Here is a 17517-nt window from a genome sequence, read left to right on the forward strand (position 1 = left end):
AGGAGGTTTATCTGAAATCCAATTTCTAGTTATTATTTTCCTGGCCACTGCTAGGATAGACCATAACAAGGGAAGCTTAATCTTTTTAACACATTGAGGTACAGGTGTGTTGAATAATATAAGAGACTTAGAAATAATGAAATTATCTGTAAAAAGAGCCTGCAAAATTCATTAATTGACTTCCAGTATTCTTTCAACTTCATACAGTCATAAAACATATGAGCCCAGTCAGCATTAATTTCTACATTACATCTCTTACATAGATTATCTTTATTATTTATTTTATTCATCATCAAAGGTGTATAAAAAGATCTATGTAAAAATTTCCATGTATAAAGTCTCCAGACAATGGAAGATGTAGTTCTATAAGCAGATTCCAATATATATTGTTTATCTTGTTGAGTTGGTGGGTCCCCATTAATAGAGGTGAAATAATTCCAGTATGAATCTACACTGTAAAAAGTTTCTTGTCTGATAATTTTATGTATATATGAAAGTTTACCTTTATCAGAAACTTTATGCTGTAAATTTAATATCAAGTAATCAATCAGTTTTGGAATAGATTCTTTAACTGTTATAGACATTAGATCTATTCTATCAATGAGATGTTGTCTACAGATCTGAACCGCTAACCAGCAAGTTTCTCTTAGATCAAATTCTTGTTTTAAGAAATCTAGATTTTTAACTTTATTATCAGATATCAGCTGATACTAGTACTTTAGATCATTATCTATAGCTAAATGAGCTCCTTCAGAAGTAGATGACATAAGCATACCCTGAGTATACATTATAGGGAATACAATAAAATTCCATTCCCTATACTTAGGGTGCATGAATATAAAGTTACGATAACTAATAATAATATTTAATGGGTAACAAACCATATGTTTAGGTGTAATAGGTGAAGTACAAAATTCCTTTAGCAACCACAACATGGAGTTATTTACAATCATATTTTTATGTGTTAAGGAGATTTTCATGAAGTGCATACTAATTAGCTCCCAATGATCTTTCCATTTTGCGATATATGACTGATCTATTAATAAAGTAATAACTTTTATAATAGAAGAGATAATATATAAATTAAAGTCTGGAAAAGAAATACCCCCTTGAGACCAGCTATTAGTATGTTTCTTTAATGCAATCCTAGGTCTATTAGGTGCCCATAAGAAATTTAACATTAGTGTATTCAGTTTCTTGATAATTATTTTTGTAGGTGAAAGTATTATTGATTGAATTAAGTATAAAATCTTGGGGAATATTATCATTTTAATAATTGTAAGTCTCTCCTCCATAGTAAAAAACATATTATTCCAGGTATTAAAAAGATTTTGTATATTAAGAAAACAGGTATTATAGTTATTATATATAATAGATTTAATATCTTTAGATAGTATTATACCTATGAAGTTCCATTTTGAATGTAATGCATTAAAGGAACGAAAGTGCTCATACAGGCTTTCTGGCGAATATTGGAACAAACGTGTGTGGCTATCTTACTTTAGAAGTACTCCTGGTGCCTTATTTTATATATATATATATATATATATATATATATATATATATATATATATATATATATATATATATATATGTGTGTGTGTGTGTGTGTGTGTGTGTGTGTGTGTGTGTGTATACATTCAGGGAGTATGAGTGCAGAGGGCTTGTGCTATGTAAAAAACAAGTTTGAAGGAGAAGACTAATGTTTGATGTTCGCTTGTCTTCTGCAGTTTTGGCTTTTTATTCCCCATTGTGTCAGGACTTGGCATTGCAATACCAACATTTCAATGGGGATCAGAATAAACTACTACCTTATCTGGCATGCGTTACAATGCAATACTTTCAATTTGTTTAACTACACACACACACACACACACACACACACACACACACACACACACACACACACACACACACACACACAAACACACACACACACATATATATATATATATATATATATATATATATATATATATATATATATATGCACACACACACACACACACACACACACACACACACACACACACACACACACTGGATATAAAAAAGTGCGCACTCCCCTGTTAAAATGCTAGGCTTTTCTGACATAAAAAATGAGACCACAATAAATCATTTAAAAACTTTTCCCACCTTTAATATGACCTATAACCTGTACAATTCAATTGAAAAACAAACAAATCTGTTAAGGGAAAAAATATAAAAAATAAAAAATGTACAATGCGCTGGTTGCATAAGTGTGCACACCCTTAAACTAATACTTTGTTAAGTGTTCACATCCTTAAACTAATACTTTGTTGAAGCACCTTTTGATTTAATTACCACATTATTGTGGTCTCATTTTTTATATCACAAAAACCTGGCATTTAAACAGGGGTGTTTACACTTTTTATATCCACTGTATATATATATATATATATACTGAAAAATGTTGAAAGACCCAAATGTCAATGTTCTTAACTTTGATTGCAAAACATCAACAAAGCTGTTAACAAAGCAAGCATCCACACTCTAAAACACATGCACCAAGGAATAACCTTGGTCATGTAAAATCAAAACAAAAAGAAAAAGTAGAATTTTTTTTTTTGGTGGGGGGGGGGGGTCCTGCTAATTACATATGGCAAGTCTAAAATTGCACAATATCTGGGATAGGGCATATTCTCCAGCCCTGAGTATTGTGTGATCTTGCAGACTTGCCATCCATCTGCTTAACAAACCAAATTTGTTGACATAACAGATGGTGATCACACTGAAGTTCAACTAAATTTATGTTTACACATGTATGTGTGTATGATGCCTATATGTAGCTACGAAAATAAATTCTGTCGAACTGTATAAATATGTAGGCTTAGCATGTAGTATTTTTAATGAAATAATCTACTTTATTGTTCCATTTAGAATACCAAACCATCGTGAATTTGTTTATCAAACGTGTATGCATGTCTTCTCTATAAAACACCCAGTGAAAGACACAGTTTTAACTTCTTCTTCTGGCTTTTCCTGGTTAAGGGTCACCCCAATGGATCACCTCTCCGCTCATGATTGGCAGTAGAGTTTTACAGTGTTGAGTTGCCAACCCAGTGCCCAACCTTCCACAGAAGGCACACACATAAACACACTCATGCCTAGGGCCAATTTAGAGTGTCCAATCCACCTATAGCATTTCTTTGGGATGTAGGAGGAAACTAGAGCACCTGGAGGAAACTCATGTGACCACAGGGAGGACATGCAGACTCTGCATAGAAGGCACCCCCAGTCAAGGATCAAACCAGAGAACCACTTGCTGTGAGGTGGCAACACTAACTGCTGCACCACCACGGCCACCTTGAAATACACAATTTTAACAATGCTTAGCAAATAAATAAAGCCATTTACCTCTGTATAAGGTATTTTTCTGCTCTTATCTCAAAACACTTACTCTTTAATAGGGTACCTATCAGCATTTCAAATGTTGAAAATGCCGAATTTAATTTAATCAAACTGAAATGTTTGAAATCTCAGAAGACCGAACTGACGGAACATTGATTTCTTTCCCAGAGAAAAAAATCGGTTGGCTGTCATCAGAGTTTGCTATTTCCTTCACTATGGTGCGAGAGGTATGGACCTTAGGGTTAGGGTGTGGGTTAAGGTAAGTGGATAGTTAGTAATGTATGTATGGTGTAGTGTAGGGTTGGGTTTTGTTAACTGTATGTGTGTGCATTTATTGCTTTGTTTGTGTGTAGTTTTGTAGGGTATGTGTGCGATAGTTACAGACCTTATGGTTAGAGTGCGGGTTAAGGTAAGTGGATAGATAGTAATGTGTATGTGGTTTAGTGTGGAGTTGGGTTTTATTAACTGTATCTGTGTGGTTTATTTATTTTGGTGTGCTTGTTTTGTATGTTTCTCGGAACAGCACATTTTTCCCTGGGAAAATATTCGCTATGCTGAGCGTATGATGTTTTCAATATTCGAAATTCCAAGTTCGAGCATATGGTGTTCGACATTTTGGAATTTCATATAGATGATATAGACCCCTTTAATATATGCTATACATATTCACTCCCTAATGTGCTATAACTAAATATTGAGGTGCATATTGAATTAATACAATTAATTCCCTGTCTAACGTGGCCTGCATACTAGTGTTTCACTGCTATGTGCATTGCTTGCATGTATTCGTCACTGTTTTCTTAGCATGTGCTTCTACTCAGAGGTCATGACTGAAAAAACTCCTTAGACCACCCCAACCCCTTTCATTCAAACATAAATAAGTAAATAAATACAAGGACTCATCTGACAAGGTGCCACATCAGACTAGTATTGTACAGCAATGGCAGGGATGTTGGTGAAAGGAGATGGTAGGCAGATGTAAGTGGAGCAAAGAGTAGAAAAAACATAAGCTGAACTTCTGATGCAACAACATTTTAGGGTACAGAAAACATCGAGTTCAAAGTAATTACTGCTGAACTGTCAGTGTGTGGTATTTTTATTTACTTTTTTAGGGGCATTTGATATTGCACTGCTGTTTACTTCTGCGCTGATGGATTACAGCATATCAATTGGAAAAAGAAAGCAGGATGCTTAGCCTAATGTCAGAGATAAATAAAAGAATCAAAAGTTCTGCAAAACGTCATAAGAGCCTGCTTTTTTTGAGAATTTGAAAACATTTTAGAAAAGAGGTGACAACAAATAAAAATGGCCTTAACATGCCATTTTAAACTGTACTGATTTTCATGGCTGTGATAATTGCATAAATGACAACACCATCTCTAGCAATTTAGAGTGTGAGATCATTGGGAACTCATGCTGGTATGTAAATGGAATCCGTCCTTTGGGAAGGATATACTTTCACTTTTCTCTCATGTCACTTCAGTAATGAAATCAATGTTTTTGTATTTTTTTCAAATGAAGTTTCAAGGATGACAGAAGCTTATACTGGCTTAAATGAAAAACAGGAATTGCAACATTTTATTTTTATTCTGTGTGCACCTTGTTGCATAGAAGCTGCCAAAGGTCCAACATCAAACTACTGAAATTAAGGAATAAGAATGTTTATCATAATGTCCATTTGAGTATATGGAACATTAGTACTGCTTCTTAAAGATGTTATCTTTGTCATCACACTAAAGATTGTCAGATTATTACAGACACACACACACACACACACACACACACACACACACACACACACACACACACACACACACACACACACACACACACACACACCTAAATCTATATATATTTCTAAATTGCACATGATATTGTATCTTCTGGTATAAATTTCACTTTAATGTTCTGCAGGGAGCCAGTCTAATACATAATGTAGCTGTTGATCTATTTTTATGTTCTTCACTGGAAAAGTCTAATACATTATGTAGCTTCTGGTACAGTACATCACGTGAAAATATTCAGTCTAATCAGTGCAGACATTCAGCCTAACTATAGTCATTAAGTTCAGTGGCACATTTGCAGTTCTTGTGAATATGCACACAGACACACACACACAAGCTCATGCATATGCACATACAAATACGACAATGACAACAGATAGTGATACATTTGTACAAACACACATGCATGCATGCATGCACATGCACACACGTGCACACACGCGCACACACACACACACACACACACACACACACACACACACACACACAAACACACACAAAAACACATGCACATGCACACACAAACACACACACACACACACACACACACACACACAAATGCACACACACACAAACACACACACACACACACACACACACACACACACACACACGCACATACACACAACCACACACACACGCACATACAAACACATGCATGTACACACACACACACACACACACACACACACACACACACACACACACACACACACACACACACACACACATGCGTATACACACACACACACACACACACATGCATGTACACACACAAACACACACACACACACACACACACACACACACACACACACACACATATACAAACACATGCTGATCACCAAGCTAAAGCAGATACATTTTCGCCAATACATCAGTAACAAAGGCACATTGTCATTAGCCAACTACCTGCTTATTTAAAAGATGCATTGCCACTTTACTGTCAGTTTTATTAGTCAGGTAGATTATAACATTTGTCTTGAGTTCCCATCCAAAATAATTAACAGTTATATTTATTTTGCTGTACTGTTTACACTTCTAGTTTCCATTTGATCAGAAATCACAATGCAGATTTTGGAGTATCCTATTTTCCAAGGTGTCTATTGAATGTTTCAGTTGTGTCACTGTGGATTACTGTGAAAATGTAGATCTGACTTTGAAAACAATGAGTGGTTTATATAATCAGATGTTTACTTTTCTTTTCTCTACAGCTTAGGACAATTTCTCACAGGATTCCAGACTTGGGGGCATGTACATCTCTGGCCTGAAAATGTTTTGAGGAACATCTATGGATGCTCCAGTTGTAGGATATGCTACCACACATCAGACCCACTTGACAAGCCCACAAGTCACTCAGTTCCCTGTTACATTTCCAGTACCTGAGAAACTGAATGCTTTCAAATATGCTTGCATTGTCTGGTCCTAAGTCATATGCTGAGACACAGTGAAGCTGTCTCTTCTGCATGGGTAAGGAATACAATGTAAAGCACTGCCGACTACTGCATGTAACAGTGTTTCAGTTCAGCAACCTAAAGATGAAGAAGGGAGAACATTAAGGCCTACATCAATGTTCTCAAAATGGAAACTTGAAATTGTCCTGCTTAGGAATGGACAAGGTAGTGTGCTGCACAATCCTCAGACTAGGTCAGCATGATACGTTGGTAAAGGTAGAGATAAGACATCAGTCATGCACTTCTACTAAGTTTGCTGAGAAGGCTGTCTTGTGGGTCTAAAGTACTGCAAACTTTTCCTTAACTAGCCAGGATTATGCTTATGTTTGCCTCTGACCAGCAGCGTGATACATTCAAGTGAAGTCCCTGATCTCTACCTTAGAAGGTACATTAAAGAAAATACACATTGTCTTTCTGATGATTGAGAATCTGAAGCATGGTTGCACCCAGCCTGTACCACTGAATAGTCTCTTAAGTTCTGTGATGCAGGCTCAGTGGTCTTGCAGAGCTTGGTGGCCAGGACTGAGAAGACTTTACCAGGTTATATCACTTGGCTTGGCCTGTCCAGAAGTTGGATGTTCAGAAAATGGTTGATGTTTTCTGTGATTTTACCTCAAGAATGCAAGAACAGGGCTAAACAGTCAGCAGTATAAACATTGGCTCTAGGTGATTTGGTCATATTGATCACTGTTGATGTGACACCCCAACCCCGTGTAAAATGTGAAAAAAGGGGATTGATGATGGTGACAATGCAGTTTTTGCAGGCTTCTTCAGATCCGATGATGAATCTATGAAATCCTTCCTAAAGGACCAGAGCTCCATCCTCTAAAACACACAGTTTGCTCATCACTTGGTCATTGCCTTTTATATCTGGTGACTGTTGTCTGTCCACTCTTAACATAGGGTTATGACTAGTCATTCTAATCTTCAATGTTTTGAGAAAGAGTCTCAGAGAATCAGGAGATCCTTCTTGCTTCAGTGTTCTAGGAAAAGGAGTCAGAGGGATTGAAGATTATATCTGTTAAACAGAAAATCACATTGTGTCTTTCTTTTCTAATAGGTCTCTCATATTTTGTGTACACTGTTAGAATCATGATGCCATCTATTTAGATCATGATCTAGGAAAACATATGAGATCACTTGATACATTCCTTATATGAAGCCTATTCTTGAGGCTGATACTTATGCAGCCTGGAAGCATCTGGATTCTGCTCCCTCTGCTCTCTTGAAGGTTGATACTTTATACAAGCCTCCTGCACAGTGAAATGACATCCTGATCAAGTGTCCAAGAGGAAAATCTTCTTATGTGATATTTTTTGTCCTGCACACGTGCTGGAGATATCAGTAAGTTTCCACCTTAGTGCCTGATAAAGAATCTAAAGTTTCAACTGTCACACTAGAGCACATGTGTATCAAATACATGTATCAACTACTATATCAGGCACTTCAGAAAGTAGGCAAATGTGTATGAATCTTGGATCAAGGAAGGTTCTGGTAAGCACCCTACCATGGCTTCTGCAGTGGGCTTCCCTATATCCCAATGTAATTTTGACTGTGCTGGTGTTACAAGTAGGGCAGTATGTTCGGGAAGAGTGGGATAGTTTAGGTCTTCTTCCTTTAAGGATAAGCTCAGGCAGTCCCTATTGGGTACTCTGTTTTGAGTAGCGCTTTTATTTCAGTAGTCCACCAAAAGTTTGATTAAAGATCCACAACAGAAGAAGTAGACTTTAATCACTTTGATGCCAATCTCTTTTACTTCTTTCATATGTGCCCAATACTCAGCGATGAGGAAGCCATAGGCTTTAGTGACTCATTTCCAACAGGTTTATACAGGGAATTGCAGTGAATATCCTTTTGACATAAAGAAGCTCCCACATGCTCAGTGAACTTTGAAGGTGCTCAGGCAAGTGCAAAATGTCATAAAACTACATGTGAAACTTTGCCTCTTGGCATAACACGTAGAAGGAGTGATTCAGAGACATTCATTAACTGAGGCATCATTTGTATATCTGTTATGCTCAGAGGGCCTAATCTGCACAACATTAACTACAGGCATTGCACAGAGGCTTCTCACTCTACAGAAGACAATGTAGAGCACTGATTCCCAAAGGATCTACACCTGTGGAAGGTAATTAACTGTGAGGAAAGCAAGACTATTACTAGCTGAGGGAAAATACACCATTTTCCTTACACTTCCATGGCTGCAGGATATAATTAAAGTATTATTTGTGTAGTAATGGATCAAGACAAAATAGCAGTGAATGTTAATTGTTTTAACAGAATTAAAGTACTTGATGGAAGCACATAGGGTGTGTGTGAGGTGATGCTACCACGTCAGGTAGTAGTGTAAGAATGTACAGCTTATCAACATGTAAACATATTAGCATTCCCAGGCAATTGTACAAGATAGGTGATGTACTGTAGATAGTCTAATTGTGTATTGCTTTCTTCACATAGCAATATGGGGTCTGAATGGAAAGAGGATACAATTAGCATGCAAAGGAGAGTAGCGTTGCTGGAATTGAATTCATCCTCAAGTCTTGGTGAGTAACTTTATGAGGTGGACTCATTTTTTTATAAAATCTCACCAAGATAACACTGATATATAGACTGTATTTGTATAGCATATATCATGGACAGAAGTAGGTTAAAAAAAAAAAAAAAAAAAAACAGTTGAGTGCAAGTGCACAAGTCCCAGGATAAAAAAGTGTCCAATCCTGGTAGGCACACTGGTGCCAGGACTGCAAAAACTGACAGTGTAGAATCCTCAAGACATGGAAACATTCTTAAAATGGGGCTAAGCCAGGGTCATGAAGAGGATGCCCCCCTTGTAGAAGGAAGTAGTAGTCCACAAAAATCACAAAAACTTATAGGCCAAAAAAGAGCCATTAAGATAGAGTGGACTATTGAGGATGAGAAAGAAATTATGCATTGTTACTATTATGCAAGAAGCCTATACTTTCCAAACAGAAGATATACAAAAATGTTAAGAGACAAATTAGAGGAAAGAAAAATATTTACACAAGAAAACCTGTCAAAATCTTCAAATGCAAATTTGCGTTCATTAATACAACAGATTCATGAAAAACATTATATAATCCAAGAAACTTTGGACTGCTTGGAAAAAGAAGTGATTGACGAAGTGAAAAAGTATAAAGAACAAAAGCTAAAGATTTTTGAAAGGTATAAAAAAGAAATATGGACACGGAAAAGAAAGAGAGATCTGGTATGGTGCAATATTTATGCAAAAGAGAAAACCAAATCAATCAATACAAAAAAGCAGCTCCAAAGATATTCAAAGATAAATACAGGCAAAGGCATCCAGATAGGAAAAATTTCACAATACAAAAAATAAGATCACAAGGGGAGAATGTAGAACAGAAGATTTGTAAAGCAGAAGTTAAAAAAATAGAAGCTAAAGTTATGGGATACCTGCGAATTGAATGATTTAGTGTAGAAAGTCTAACACTGGTTATATCACAGCAAGGCCCCTCAATAGCCCCCATGGAATAACTAGTCCCCAAAGTAAGGAGAAACATGAGGAGCAGGAGACATCTGAAGAAGAAATATGGACATGATATGAAGAAAGAGAATTGATATGATGCAGTATTTATGCAAAGGAGAAAGTAAAACTAAACAATACAAAAAGCAGCACCAAATATATTTCAAAAGAAATACAGGCAAACGTAACCGGATATGGAAATTTTTCCAATGCAAAAATAAAAAGACAAAGAGGGAAAGTAGAAAAGAGGATTAATAATGGAGAAGTTCAAGAAATAGAAACTGAGGTTATGGATTACTGCAAAGTGAAGAGTTTATTGTAGAAAATCTAACTCTGATAACACTACAGCAAGTGAGAATAATGGATCCCCAAATTAAGGAGCAGGAAACATCTGATTAGTTGCCATATAAAGGTACTTTGGAGACTTCAGTATGAAACCAGTACAAATTCTCATTTGGAGTTGCACAGCAATGGAAAGAACAGGAAAAGGTGGCAACTCTGTCGCAGTCCATGCTGTGAAGTGATAGGCCAGTGAGTTTCTATATGAAAGAGCACCAGATAACACAGGATGAAACTGAAGAGAATGTGGCACAGGAAGATGCTCTGGAACTTTCTGTAGAATGCCCACAGGAAATGGAGAATAAAGAATGTGCCCTCAGTTTAGAAAAAAATTATCTAAGGGAAGAGTTGCTTGATTTAATAGAGATGGATGGCTATATTAAAATCAATGAAAGAAATAGACTACAGAAAGTCATTAAGACCCAAAATGTTAGAGGTTCGATAAAACTAATGAACACAGTAATCACTGTTCATAAAAATTAATGTGAAATAACAGATGTAATTAGGATATATTACTTTGCAGCTAAATTAATAACAGATACAGTTTTACCACAAAAAACACAGGGCAGTAACAGAAAGAAAGGGGAGAAATCAAATGCCATCATGGAAACATCAAATAGAGAAAACTATAAAGCAATTAATACAAGAAGTGTCACTGTTGGAAGAGTACAGATGAGGGAAAAGATAAAAAAAATTAGACAGACAGATGTGATAAAAGCAACTTACAGCATCAGAACATATCAGGATCTATCACTTGCCTTCCAATGATGTATAAACTATGCACTGGAATTGATGCTGACAGAGTTTATAGTCATTTGGAAGAAAACATAAACATGGCAATAGTGTAAAAAGGTAACAAAAGAAAGTCATATGGAACAAAGGATCATTTTTTGTTAAATAAAGTCATAATGGAGAACTTTAAAACTGGGAAGAATTTAAGTATGGCATAGATAGACGATAAAGAAAAGCATTTGACAGTATCCCACATGCATGGATAAAAGAGTGCTTAAAAAAGTATAAGATACACCCTACACTGATTGATTACATTACAGTGACTATGAAACAGTGGCAATCCACTTTGCAGTTAAACCATGGTAAATGACAAATTATTATTCCAGGGATAAAAAAAATTCAAAGGGGGATATTCCAGGGTGACTCTTTTTTACCACTGTTCTTTTGACATGCACTTAACCCATTAAGACGTCTACTTAACAGATTAAGTCATGGCTACAGATTGGCTCCCAGTAAATAACAAAGTATAAAGACTTCTCAACTTCTTTTTGTGGATGATTCAAAACTGTATAGTTCATTAGATGAACTGAAAGCGCATCTGCAAGTGGTCGAAATTTTCTCAGATGATATAAAAATGTCATTTGGTTTTGATGAATGTGCAAAAGCAACCTTTAAAGCAGCAAAGCTGCAGCACCAAGAAATCGTTAGCCTGGGACAGGAATGTGATATAAAAGAACTTGAACAAGTGGGAGCATATAAATATTTGTAAATTGATGAAGGATCAACAGTAAAATATGAACAAATGTGAATAAAACTTAGTAAGGGATATTTTAGAAAAAATAATACTGAAAACAGCTCTGACATCTAGGAACAAAGTCCAAGCTGTAAACCAACTTGCTCTCCTCTCCTACCTTACAGTTTTGGAGTGATTGACTGGCCCCAAAAGTTATTGAATCAGATGGACAGGAAAGCAAGAAAAGTTCTTCATGCCTATCAATGATTTATAAAAATCAGTGTATACCAAGATTAGATATTTCCCATTCTGAAGGAGGTGTGGCCCTCCTCAAAATTGATTACATGTATAGATCTGCAACCGTAGGACTAAGATCTCTGCTGAACTTACAAGACCCAAACATAGTGAAAGTTTTAAAACATGAGGAGAATATAAGTCTAAGTTGACTTTCCTGCTTAGTTTAGTAGAAGCATATCAGTGTCAAGTGGGAATGGAAATCAAAACAGAAGTAGATAAAAATCAGGCAGCAATTGAATATGTCAAAAAAGCAAAAAAAAAAAAAAAAAAAAAAAAAAAAGAATATAAGGTGAATGAATGATCAGATGAGAAGGCAAGAAATGTGGAAAATGCATAAATATAGTTGCAAGTACAGAAAACCCTTGGAACAATCTCATGTTGATCAGGATCGAATGCAGGACTGGTTAAGGAGTGGTGAAATAAAACCAAAAGAGAAAAGGTTAATATTGGTGGCCCAGGATAGTGGACTTTGTGCACATTGGTTTACAATGTCCATTGAACATGTGGGAGAAGTAGAAAAATACAAGTTTTGTAAAAACAGAGTGTAAAACAATCTCACATCGTGTTGCTGGACGTTATACACTAATGGCAAAAGGACTGTATACTGAAAGCCATAATAATGTGGCAAGAGTGTTGCATTGGGGATTGCTCAAACATTATAATACTGAAGTAGTTGAAAAAAACATTGGAAACATAAGCCACAAAGCATTATAGAAAATGATGGGAGTTTATATCACATGGGCTCACCCACTACCAACAGTTAAAAAAATAGATGTGAGAAACCAGATATAGTAGTCTATAAAAAAAGACAGAAGTAGCATTGATCATTGAAATTGCCACACCTATTTACTGTAGTTGTCTTACGTACAGAGAGACACAGTCATAAAATGCTAGGATTTACAGGCAGAAACTAGGGCAGTGTGGAAGAAGGATACCCAAACAGTTCCAATAGTAGTAGGGGCAACGTGTCTTATAAAAAAATTTACAATCGTACTTAGATATGTTACCAGTACATGTACCTCCATACAAACTGCAGAAGGACTCAGTTCTGAGCATATTGTGGGTGCTAAAAAAGCACTTCTGTCTAACATCAAAGATTAAAACAATATTCATTTTATGAACTTTAATGAAACTTTGACTTAGGAATGGTATTAGAAACCCAAAAGACTTGGAGAAATTAAACAGCGAGACAACATATCTGTCAAAGAAAAAGCAAAGATCAAGTTTTTCTATGAGAAGAATGAAGTTCTGATGTAGCCTCTCAATCTCCATGGTTGATGGCTGCTCAAACAGGAGAATGTTCACTTGTTCTGTCATGACCGTACTCCACTGGGTATTGTCACAGATGTTAATGTTGTCATGGTTAAGTCTACCATTGTAAACAGGTCAGATATAGGGTGACTGATATAAATTATGACACTGAAAAGCATGTTATCTACCTTGCACAATAAGGTAACACTATGGGAGGAAGGCAGTGGGTCTAGCTACCATTGATGGAGATGGAGGAGTTTCTGACAATTCTGCATGGGGTAGTGGAGTCATCATGTTCACATGGTGGGTGTTAGTTCTTGGGGATGAGCTGCAGTGTGTCTCTTGAGTATCAACTGGAGGTCCTCCAGGTGTGTAGTGTGCTATGCTTTAATGTTAAGGAAAACATATTACTCTTTTAACTCTTTATGTGATGTACAGTAGTCTGGTTTTATCTGTCTCCAATTCTGTAGAACATCTCTCGTTTTGCCTCATATGTATGCCCTGTTCTTGAGCAAGTCACTTAACTAGACATTACTTTAGGGCAACTAGAAATTTTGACAAGGCCCCTCAATAGCCCCTGGACTGCCAGCCTAGTAAGCATCTATGAGCCAGAGTACTTAAGGTGTAAAGGAAGGAAAGGTATTATAGTAAATATGAGAATCATCATACAAGCCATGTTCTTTGGATGAGATCCTTGCCTTCCCTATTCTGTTGAATGCTGACAGTATGTTTATTATTTTGCTGTGAATTAACTGGACAACATATAATCGATGAGTTTTATGTTAATATTTTAACTATGAATACATTTTTAATTTAGTTTGTTTTTTTGCAGGCATGAAATGCAGTGTGGGCCATAACAGCTCGTCTAGCAATTAGTGCTCTTGAAAACGGCTATGAACTGTTAAAGAGCTGCTTCTCCTAGTACCTGGTTTGGTGTACCAGACTGTTAGAAAATGGGTTACACATTTGTCTTTTGAATACCTGGAACCACCACATAGACACTAATTAGTACTTCACTATGTGCTATTTTATTATGAATCCTAGCACATCTCATGTAGTTTAAAGGGTTGCCAGAAGCATTTTCACTAAATGTGAGTTTCAGTGGAAAAGAAGTTTGCTCTTTCTCATGCTGTCTGTTTTCAACGTGAAAGTCTTCTGTTTAGAAAACACTGCCAGTGTTTCTTTCTATAAAATTCGAAATAAAAATTTTAAAATTAAATAATGAAATCCAAATCTCTGTGATGATTGTAATGTAAAGAAGAAAATAATATATACACTGACACGTTTGAACAGTGTTTGTGTCAAATGGGGAAAGACAGCCAAATAATGGGATATTGGTATGGCTGGCTGGAGCTTGATTAATTAACTTGAATAGCCCACCACATTTGCCCACCATCTGGCTCTGTTGACTCTGGAGCTGCAGAGTCACCTTCTGTTTGATGGGTTACTTTTTACTGGACAAACTTCTGTATATCCTCCTTAGCCTGTTCTATATCAAAACATGGCATTGATCTTCCAGGAAAAAAAATATATTCTGAAGACAGCTTGGTACAGCAGCATGAATCTCATATCTGCCTCTTGATATTCCTTAATTGTTGGGATAAATTTGCATCTCTTCTACCAGGTGTGAAGTGAATAATAATTTTACGCAAACACTTGATTGTCTCCAGTTTTTAACACTTTGTCCTTTTATCTCAGTTTTGTTCAAATCAATTCTTTCTGTTGGCATGACTGTATCTTTACAAATACAGGTCTTGGTTGATTTTTCATGGCCAGATTTGGAGCATACACATGGTTGCCTTTTCAATTAACAAAGGCTGCTGTCCTATTGCTTATTTGTGCTTTGATAAAACTAATAGTCTGTTCCTTCCATTTTCTTTGAAGCAGAAGAAAATCTCAGGTTTTACTTCTGTGCTTTATTCTCTAACTCACCAATTTTTGAAACATCTCTTCTTGATCAGTCTCATACTCAACCATCCTTTTCTTCATTTTGACCTCTGTTTTTTTCAGTTTTATCAATTCAACTGAATAGCTCTTTAAAGCTTCTTCCAATATTCTAGGCTTCTGTTATTTAGGTTGATATACTCCTTCAATGTTTCATTTATTTTAATCAGCTCTGAGCACAGTTGATTTATCTTTTCAACTAGATTACTGGAAACCACATCTTTCAACAAAGCTGGAGCTTGAACTGCTTTTAACCAAACAGCTACAGGATTCTTTTCAGCCAATGTTTTCACATTTTCTAGCTGATTTTTTTCATTCTCTCTAAGTTTCTTCTTTGCTGGTATCCAGGAAGTGTAACTGAATTCACTAAAATTGCAGAGTATCTGGCCATTATCTCTCATATTTTTTTCACACTGGAAGATCTGAAATCAAGCTGTTGTGCAGTGTGCAGCCATCTTGGAATTCTCCTATGCAGTAATATTTCTGATGTTTCGTATGACCTGTGGCTTTTTTAAAAAAAATGTTGTAACATTTATATTGTCTTTAATTGTTTTGCTTTATTCATTGTCCTAAAGAATGAATTAATTCATTAATAGGTCTGGATTGTATAGTATAGTGTAAGCCTGTTCCATTTTAGTGATATCTATTTGCAGTACCTCCTTTACAACATCCAAAAGGGGTTGACATTTGTCTGGCCACATAATATGCATTATTTGAAGATATGGTCAGAACAGTCTGATCTTCTGCATCCATTAAGTAGTCATTATTGCATATTGATGACAGTCTTCTCAACAAGATAGGAGTGTAAAGGAATTTAGATGTAGTTAAAAATTATTACTCTGACAGCACAGAGGACTAAAGCACTAAATTATTAATGCACTGCTTCCTGTGATAAGGGTGCATTGTTTGACTCTTTCCCACTTCATTAACTACTGCATGGAATTCAACAAGTCACTTAACCAGACTATTTCCGAGCAATTGGGAATTTGGGCTATGCTCCTTAACAGTTTATATGACTGCATGTCTAGTAATTATGAAAATGTTGTTGTTTGCCAGCCATTCCCTATTGCATAAATGATCTAGTGCATCAAATATTATGATTCTATCACCAGTGCAGCTCATGTTTTAATATAACATGGGCAATTTATTCTTCAAGAGCAGCAGCCACTGCATTTGTACATGAAGCACTGAAAATAAAGTTGTTTGCCAGCAGCAATCACTGCATTAGTAACAGTTTTCTTTAATGTGGAATTATTCAGATGACTTTTACTTCTGCAGAAATTGGGCATATTTACTGCTGTTTGGTGGATTTTAATGGTAACAGTTTGAATGGCCTTTAATGGTTGAAATGTGTTGAAGTGGGTAATCATGTCATTATTGCTTCATACATTGTTGTTCTCTGTTTACTGGAAAAAAATGTTCAAAACTTCAAATTTATAATGCATTCTAACAAATGTTGCTGTATTAAATAAGGAGTATAATTTAATAATATCAAGAATGGGAATCAAAGTACACGTATAATTTAATAATATCAAGAAGGGGAATCAAAGTACACATGCATGCATGTATAGTCCTAAAAATGTGTGCAGGGCACCAATGTTTGGAAAACAACTCAGGGCTCATGGCTGGAAAACAGCCCAGGGACCAAGGTATCCACTATTGGTCAGATGCATTCTCAATGAATGTGAGTTTCAATGTATTTTCAGTGAATGCAGGTTTCAAAGGGAGAGAAGTTTAATGCTGCTCTTACTAAGTCTGTTTTCAATGTGTTTTATAACAAATGTCTATCAGAGTTTGTGATATGAAATTTGAAATAAAAGTTTTAAATGAAATTCAAATATCTGTAATCCTTGTAAAAGTAAAGAAGAAAATAGTTTGCAGCCTGACAGGTTTGAATAGTGTTTATGGAAAATGGGGAAAGACAAATAATAGGACACTGGAATGACTTTGTGGGATCTGGTACATTTCCCTATCTAGAGCCCCATTTGACCATGATGGGCATTCATCACAGTAAGCACATGCCCTTCCTATACAAAAGTTGACAAATGCAGTAGTTAACCAAATCTGACACTGCTATTCATTGTTGACTGAATGTGTGACTAAACTTAA

The sequence above is a fragment of the Protopterus annectens genome, chromosome 5.part0 (genome assembly GCF_019279795.1).
Source record: "Protopterus annectens isolate FY-2018-M chromosome 5.part0, PAN1.0, whole genome shotgun sequence".
Lineage (NCBI taxonomy): Eukaryota > Metazoa > Chordata > Ceratodontiformes > Protopteridae > Protopterus > Protopterus annectens.